The sequence below is a fragment of the Odontomachus brunneus genome, unplaced genomic scaffold, assembly GCF_010583005.1.
Source record: "Odontomachus brunneus isolate Ranch 3 - 2012 unplaced genomic scaffold, Obru_v1 Obru_scaffold_324, whole genome shotgun sequence".
NCBI classification, from domain to species: Eukaryota; Metazoa; Arthropoda; class Insecta; order Hymenoptera; family Formicidae; genus Odontomachus; species Odontomachus brunneus.
This window is the reverse complement of record NW_022639774.1, coordinates 1-8,268: the sequence shown is the minus strand read 5'-3', so window position 1 is coordinate 8,268 and position 8,268 is coordinate 1. Positions and strand designations below refer to the sequence as shown.

The window sequence follows — 8,268 nt, the reverse complement described above, 5'->3', positions numbered from 1 at the left end:
TAAGCATGGGTTCTCAGTAAGAGAAATCGAAGAAATTGAATTTCGTCGATTACAGCGCCATCTATCATGAATCGAGAAAAATGTTTCAGACAAATTGTATGTGTTTTTAGCCAAAGATTCCGAATATGCAATAAAAAATAGGGGTTCCCATTTAAGATTTCAAACTTGCCCCCCCTCACCACCCAGGGGGAGGGGTGGGGGGGCTAATTTTAACGTCATTGTACGTCCCCCTCGAAATGACGAAATTTTGATTGTAAACATTTTTTCGTAGTGTGCTTATTTTTCGAGTTATTTGGCTGCCTAAGTTAAAATGGGTCACCCTGTATATGTGTGTTTACTAGGTAATATACTTTTATACTAATACTAATATATTTATATACTAATAACAAATATACTTATATATTAACCCGTGATCAGAAAGGTGGAGTATATAGAACCTCAGTATGACACTTAGGGTCATACACATGTGCCATTAACAAAATTTTTTATTTTATATACGTTATTCATATAATAAAAGGGTATTACGTTGGAGTCAAGGAGAACCTAATTTTCTCTTTGCGTTTCACTATTCCACTTTTCCAATGAGTAAAAAATAACATATGTTAAAGAACATGAAGATATAAATAATAAAATATATAATGTTTAATTCTTATTTTCCTGAATTTTCTTCATTTTTTTCTCTTTGAATCCTTATATTTGCTTGGGCAAGCCATTTTGATATATAATCTGTAATGTTGCTGTCTGTCATTTCCTTATATATCATACGAACAGCTTCTGTCATATATAGAAATATTATTTAATATATATTTTAAATATTAGTCAAAGAGAAAGAAAATACAGAATATCTAAAATCCGAACACCGTGGTGTGCAGGTAGAATACATCAACTTGAGCAAAAAATATTTAATCATTTTCCAAACTATCACATAAACTTTCGAGGTATTAGTGAAAACGATGGGTAAAGCAGAGTTTGTAATGTAGAGCAATCATTATAAGCGCGAAATTTCATAAAAAATGGTTAAAATATAATTGCTTCCTGGAACGGGTAGATATCGATTGACATCTGAAGGCGGAGTAACGATGCGAGCGACGCATAGATATTTATTTCTCGACGTAATATAAATGTATGCATACGTGTCGTTAAGAAACAATCGGTAGTTTCAATCATTCTTTATAAAATCATGCGTACAAAGCTTGTCGCATAACATGGCACACTCTATTCGCCAAACTTTTTGTATGTACACCAAAATGGTACGTGGTTATTTGAAAAATAGTAGAGAATTTTTTGTTTAAGTTGATGTGTTCTACCTATATACTACAGCTTTGTTCAGAATGTTCAGATATGTTCACATATTTTCATACTTTTTTAATTGATTTAAATAAAATTAACATCAAAGTATATGAAAAAATACTTACGTATGATGATTTTTGAAAGTCTTAAATCTTTAAAGCTTTGTTTATCTTTTTTTCTAGTCCAGTTAAAATGTTTGGTTACATTATCTGTTATTGTTTTTTTAAATATATTACGTATCATTATATAAGCGGTGCTCCCACCGACAACTTTAAAAAAATGTAGCTGAAAGTAATAACCAACTTATCAAATAATATACTTTTCAATAATATACTAGATTAACGAGTACAAGCAGTAAAATATATAGATGATGTTCGATAATATACGCGCATAATATACATAGCGTTATTCCTTATGAATAGTAAATTCCACAATACTGTATTATTATTTCTCACGTTGCTTAACAAAGCAATAATTCGATAAAAATACAATGTACCAGTCTTTTATTTAAAACAAGCATACGTCTCAACTTTTTCATGTTCTGCTTAACTTCTGATTTAAACTTCAACTGATGAAAATGCAAAACATGTATTTTTCTATTCATGGTTAATTATTAAATTGATGGTTTCGTACAAGTAACTATTTCAATGTAATGATTAACCACGCAGAAAAACATATTTTTTATTTTATCATCAGGCAAAGCCTATACCAGTTAATCACCAGTTAAAATGAAAAATCGGGCCTAAGCCATAATCTTTGTAATGTACATGAGTACTTTGTGTTACATCTCACATATACTAATATAACAGCGGTTTACAAACATATCTAAAAAACCAAGCTGATTGACTAAATTGTTTTGAACAAGTATTACTTTTTTATACAATGCGGGAAATAATAGTATAGGATTTTTAGATATGACTTATCATAATAGTGTTAGATTAATAATGAACACGAATTTGCGAGTATTGCATATATCGTACATCATTCTGAAAATTTTCTTCCTTCAATTTTTCTTCAAGTCAGGTATTGTACATATCGGAAAATAAATATTCATTTCTTGAGTTTTGCAAAATTCATTAGCAGATTGCCTTTGCTCCTGAAGTATATGCAGTCTATTTTCAATATTTTCTAATTTATATAATACCTTATTTAATTTCCATATAATATGTTTCTTAAAATCTGAAATCAATATACATTATTTAGTTAACAGATATGACGGTAATGTTTACTGTAATATATCATGGGACAAAAATGTTTTTGGTTCTACAGGATGCTTCACAAGAAAACCGATAAACGTGTAGAATGTGTTTTAGAAGTCACTGTAAGCAAAAAGTTGAGATATACAATAAGTCAATTGCTGACGCAATTAACGAGATACAAATTATGTTTGAAATATGATAATAGACTAAAAAGTATATCATGGCCCTGTATCATAGCCTATTTACTCTGTAAAATTATTGTTTCTAGATTTCTTTTTGTATAGTTGTTTGAAGTCTCCTAGATATACAATAATAGTAATAACTAAAGACCTGTCAACAATTTCTTAGTAGAATAATAGAGAAAATATTATTCCCATTGAACTTAGGCTAATGACTTGGTGATGATCTATCTATATATTTATAACAAGCAGAATAGTATATTTGCAGAAGGTGAACATGTTGAGTAATTAATATATATGATTACGAGAATAATAGTAACCCAACAAAATGATAAAAGTCAGGTATTGTTCACCTATTGAGATATGGGTGTATATCAGTTGGACACGGGGCAATTGGACACAGTCCAATCACAAGTCGCTGTTCCAAGGGACCCTACAAATGTCTCTAATCACACGGTGCTGTGATTGGCTGTGTCCAAATGCACCGTGTCCAAGTGCACCGCTCCCTTGAGATATTAATAAAAATGTGTATATCTCAATAATCAAGCTCAATTCATCCATATTGTATTTCAACTTTTTTTCTATAATAACCTCTAGAACACATTCTACAAGTTTGCTATTTCTTTCTCTGAACGTTTTGTATATTTCTGTAGTATGTAAAATAGTATGTAATTTATAATACTATATAAAATAATTTGTGAAATATATAATGAAATAGTAGTATTTGTAAAAGTTACCACAAGTGTCAAGATGTTCATTATGAGTCTCTGCAGCAGAATGTTCTACACGACGTGTAATATTATTTGTAAAAACGTTATTTGCATCTAAAAAATAAAGCATACATGGTTAAATGTAAGGATTATCATATTATATTAATATATTAGAGAGTTTCAGCGTATCCTATAAATTTGAAGTAATCTAGCAGTAAATATATGCATTTTAGCGTTTACCGTATCTGAAAGACGGTATTGCTACAAGTGTCTACTGTATTTAATACATACCGTTATTGCTTCCTGTATTCATGAAAGTATTCGCATGTACTGTCATTTCTCGTGTGTCCAATAATTGCTTCTTAGTAAAATCCTCTTTTCGCGGCAGAGCGGGAGCGGTGCACTTGGACACGGTGCATTTAGACACAGCCAATCACAGCACCGTGTACTTAGAGACATTTGTAGGGTCCTTTGGAACAGCGACTTGTGATTGGACTGTGTCCAATTGCCCCGTGTCCAACTGATATACACCCGGCAGAGCAGGCACTACTTTTCCTTTTTGGATATTATTTTCTTTATCCTCGGTAGAGGATAGATCTTCAGAAGAGGATGAAAAATGTCTTTTGGCTTTGACACATCTCTTCTTCTTTTCTTGTTGTTTCCTCTCGTTTGATGAAATAGCAGTATCAACATTAGATGTGTCTTCTGCTCGCACTAATTTGTCTATACTTTCTTCATATATATCTAAATAATTTAAAATTAAACGATAGAACTGACATATAACAACACATGCAAATAAAAATGTATTGTATTATTTATTTACTTGCAGTGCCAAAAATTTTCTTGATGGGTAACTCCTCCCAATCTGATATTTCCTGTGGCATCTCTTTTGCCATAATAGCTTTATTAATTCGCAATTTTGTTTTAAAATGGCTAGGCCAAATGCATGATAATTTATCTGCATTATACCATGCTGCTGGTATTAATTGCAGTCCGTCGTAAAATTCCGCAATTATAAATCTGCTATCCATTTCTATGTGGTGTAGTATATATGCAATCGTACGGTAAATATGAATTATACTGTATTGTAAGAAATATCTTTATTATATACATAATGCACGTCATTAGAGGTTTGTTTTCTATTGCTGCACTGCTGAACTAATGCAATAAGTTAAAATAAGACAAATATAAGTTTTCTCACTCTAATTTATTGCACTAATTCAGCAGTGCAGCAATAGAAAACAAACATTATATTTGATGGTTAAGTGGAAATATTGCAAATACATCTGGATCGTTTTCATAAGGCATTTTATGCCAAGACCAAATATTATCATGGTCTACTTTCATCACTTTAATACTAAAATCGCTGGATTTACATGGCAATGTATAAACATCTTTTAAATATTTAAGTTTTTTTCCAATAACAAAAATGTCTTTATTCTTTTTTTGCACTATATTCTGAATGACAATATATGTACCGTTTTTTAATAGACAACAATTATTATTACAACCTTTGCAATTTATATTAAATTTTCCATTTGATATCATATGATATTGTAAGTGAACCTCAAAATTTTCAGGTATTGGACCATTACTGTGCACAAATTTACAAGAATATATTTCATTATTGCTATCATTTTCTGAGCGTAAAACATTACAATTATCAATCTCCTGATATCTTTTAATTAATTGCTGTAATGATTTTTCATGTTTACGTAATCGTCTTTTAATAAATGACATGTAATTTTCAAATCGAAAAGCGCTGAAATTATCTAGCGGACCAAAAGGTGCGGTGCACTTGGACACGGTACATTTGGACACAGCCAATCACAGCACCGTGTGATTAGAGACATTTGTAGGGTCCCTTGGAACAGCGACTTGTGATTGGACTGTGTCCAATTGCCCCGTGTCCAACTGATATACACCTCGGACCAAATGTTCTTATATCAGAACATATGTGTCGAAGGTTATGTACATTATGTGATACATATTGTTTGCCGTATAATATTTCAAACGACTTTACAAAGTGATCTAATAAAGCATCAGCAAAATTTATTAACTCTGTTTGGCATAAATTTTTACGTATAAGAATTGTTATGGCTACATGTAGTGTCAGGAAATGAATATATATGTCACGTTTTAATATATACCTTAATACGATAGGACCTGTATACAATAAAAAATTTCGAAATTCTATAGCTTTCCAATGCTTCACATCTTTTATCGATCTGGGTTTTCTAACAAAATCACTTGGTGCTGTATTTCTAAACGTAATCAACATATGTGATATTTTATTAATGGACCTTGTATTCAAACGTACACAAAATGGACCATTCATCCATAGAATGATCATTTTTTTAACAACCCCTAAACATATTAGATGCATGTACTTTACTGGAGTATTAATTAAGGGTAAAAATTCGGGAATATTATTTAAAATAGAATAATTAGTCAAGAAATCTTTATATGCATTAATGGTAAATAATTCATCTTTTCTCGAAGGATAAGTTTTGTAAGATGGGAAACATATTCTACCATTTATATGTTTTCCTTTGATTAAGCATTTTGTGCAACTATAATATCCAGTGTGATTTTTTATACATAAAATAAAAGACTTTGTAGGTGTATCACATATTAAGGCATGTAATCTGATTTTGATTACCTTTTCGGTATGAATATAACCATTATTAATTAAATTAATTAAGTCATCCACTACAGGTTGCAAAAAACTATTAGGATCAGTAGGTTTTTGGTATCCAAGATAAGCACCAACAAGATATACTGCTGTATTTACAGTATTCGAACATAAAATTGTTCATAAAGATGCTTGCGATGATTTCGCTAATGGAAGACCATCAATATTCATAATTAAATTAATACTTGTATCATTATTTTTTGATAGCATCTTTTTAATCATATCTTTTTAATCATATTTGCAAACCTGAATAAAAGTATTCCCCTCCACATATTTGAAAAATATCTGTTTGTCTTGGAGTTTTTAATACTGTTCGTATATCTGCAGGTAGGGAGCGGTGCACTTGGACACAGTGCATTTGGACACAGCCAATCACAGCACCGTGTGATTAGAGACATTTGTAGGGTCCCTTGGAACAGCGACTTGTGATTGGACTGTGTCCAATTGCCCCGTGTCTAACTGATATACACCCCTGCAGGTATATTACATGATATATATTGACGTAAAATATGTAACAAGTCATTGCATGCGTTATGAGTAATATTATGAGATACTGCCCATGTAGCTATAGCCTTTGTTAGTTTATCCTCATCAGTAATATTAGTAGCCTTGTTTGATTCATCAGCAATACAATTATAATAGTTAGAAGTATTTGTTTGTATATCATTACTATGTTGTAACGTATCATTTTTTGAGAATATAGTTTCAATAAATACTTTCTTAGCATCATGTGGATCAGAAATATTAACTTCTACAGAAGTGTCACTATATGAATCTAAATTTAAAGAATCTTTAGAAGAAATATTTACAGTATGCCTGCTTGAAATATGTTTAGAACATCCTGCAACATCTATGTCACTTTTATTTGCAATAATTCGTCTACCATGACGTTTTGAACATGTTTTTTTTGTGCATTATACATATTTCTTACAATATTATAATTGCATACGTACCAACTGCAATACAAAAAACAATATTCAAGAGGTAACAAGAAACAAACCAACAAACAATTGGACAAATTGTAAGAAATACAAACTAATTATTACATAATACAAACTAATTATTTTCGATATATGCAGATTTAATTTAGAATTAAATTAGAATCTCTGTACGATTACATGCACACTAAAAAGCAAAATGCACTTTTCTTTTGATATATTTCGCAATACCATGTAATATCCAAAATTGTTAAAGGTTAATTTAGGTTAGTTTATATCGCTATAACAACATACGTTTGCATTTGGTTTTACATACCTTCTTTATGTAGCTTCCACCAATCTTCCACTATTTTTCCAATATATTGTAAAATATTTTCAACTTTTTGATATTTTTCACGAATATCAAGCACGTGTTATACCTTTCGCAGAATAATGTGATGTGCGTATAATGCGCGAACCTTCCTGCATATGCATGATTACGTCATAGCTTCACTGCTTGAACGACGTATCACAAATGTTTATATGATTTTCGAAGTAATCTTTATTATAATGACTAGGCATTTTTAATTTTTTATATAGTTAGTCGAAATAATACACACACATACACACATACACATCAAAGCATGGGAAATTTTTTTACACTATTTTTGAAATGTTACTGCAACATTGCAAAAATAATATTGTAAACAAATGTCATTACAATGTCTATGCAATATTGCACTGCAATGTGCAATGTTACAACATTGCAACAATATTGCTGCAAGCGTCTGTGCTGTATGGGTGCAAATACATTGCGAAATATGACTATAACATTATTATGATGTTGCAGCAACGGAAAAATGTCCGGCCTTAGAGAGATTACATTGTAATATCATAGCAATATTGGAATGCAATATATACATATAATTCATATATAGACAGAAATATCATACTAAGAAATACTGAAAAATTATTAATGATTAAGTATTACCAGTAATTCAATAATTTTTGGCCAGTACTTAATTTCTGATGAATATTAGTAATAAAATCTCTATTAAATATTGATAGTAATCAAATACTGAGAATTATTGTGCGAAGATGAAAAATGAGAAAATCATAATATTTAAAAAAATCTATTTATAATTCCTTATTTTCTCTCATGTCTCATAAATCACTTGGTATCGAAGATTGTCAATAAACACTTTAAACTTTCGTGAATCCTCCTTCAATAATTTCGATTCCAAGCGGCATACCACCGGTCATCCATGTCTTGGACTC

General features: G+C 30.5%; 1 long non-coding RNA gene across 2 annotated transcripts; it reads right to left on the bottom strand.

The window, feature by feature from the left end:
- Positions 1 to 275: 275 nt before the first annotated feature.
- LOC116853459 lies at positions 276 to 7,600 on the bottom strand. 2 transcript variants are annotated; one of them, XR_004379981.1, is made up of 8 exons: positions 7,328 to 7,585; positions 7,027 to 7,029; positions 4,202 to 4,411; positions 3,670 to 4,122; positions 3,406 to 3,492; positions 2,271 to 2,469; positions 1,416 to 1,575; positions 276 to 774 (listed from the first exon to the last, which is right to left on the bottom strand). It is a non-coding gene; the product is annotated as an uncharacterized LOC116853459 (long non-coding RNA). The 2 variants fall into 2 exon arrangements; XR_004379980.1 differs by having other exon boundaries at positions 4,202 to 7,029; positions 7,328 to 7,600.
- Positions 7,601 to 8,268: the final 668 nt, after the last annotated feature.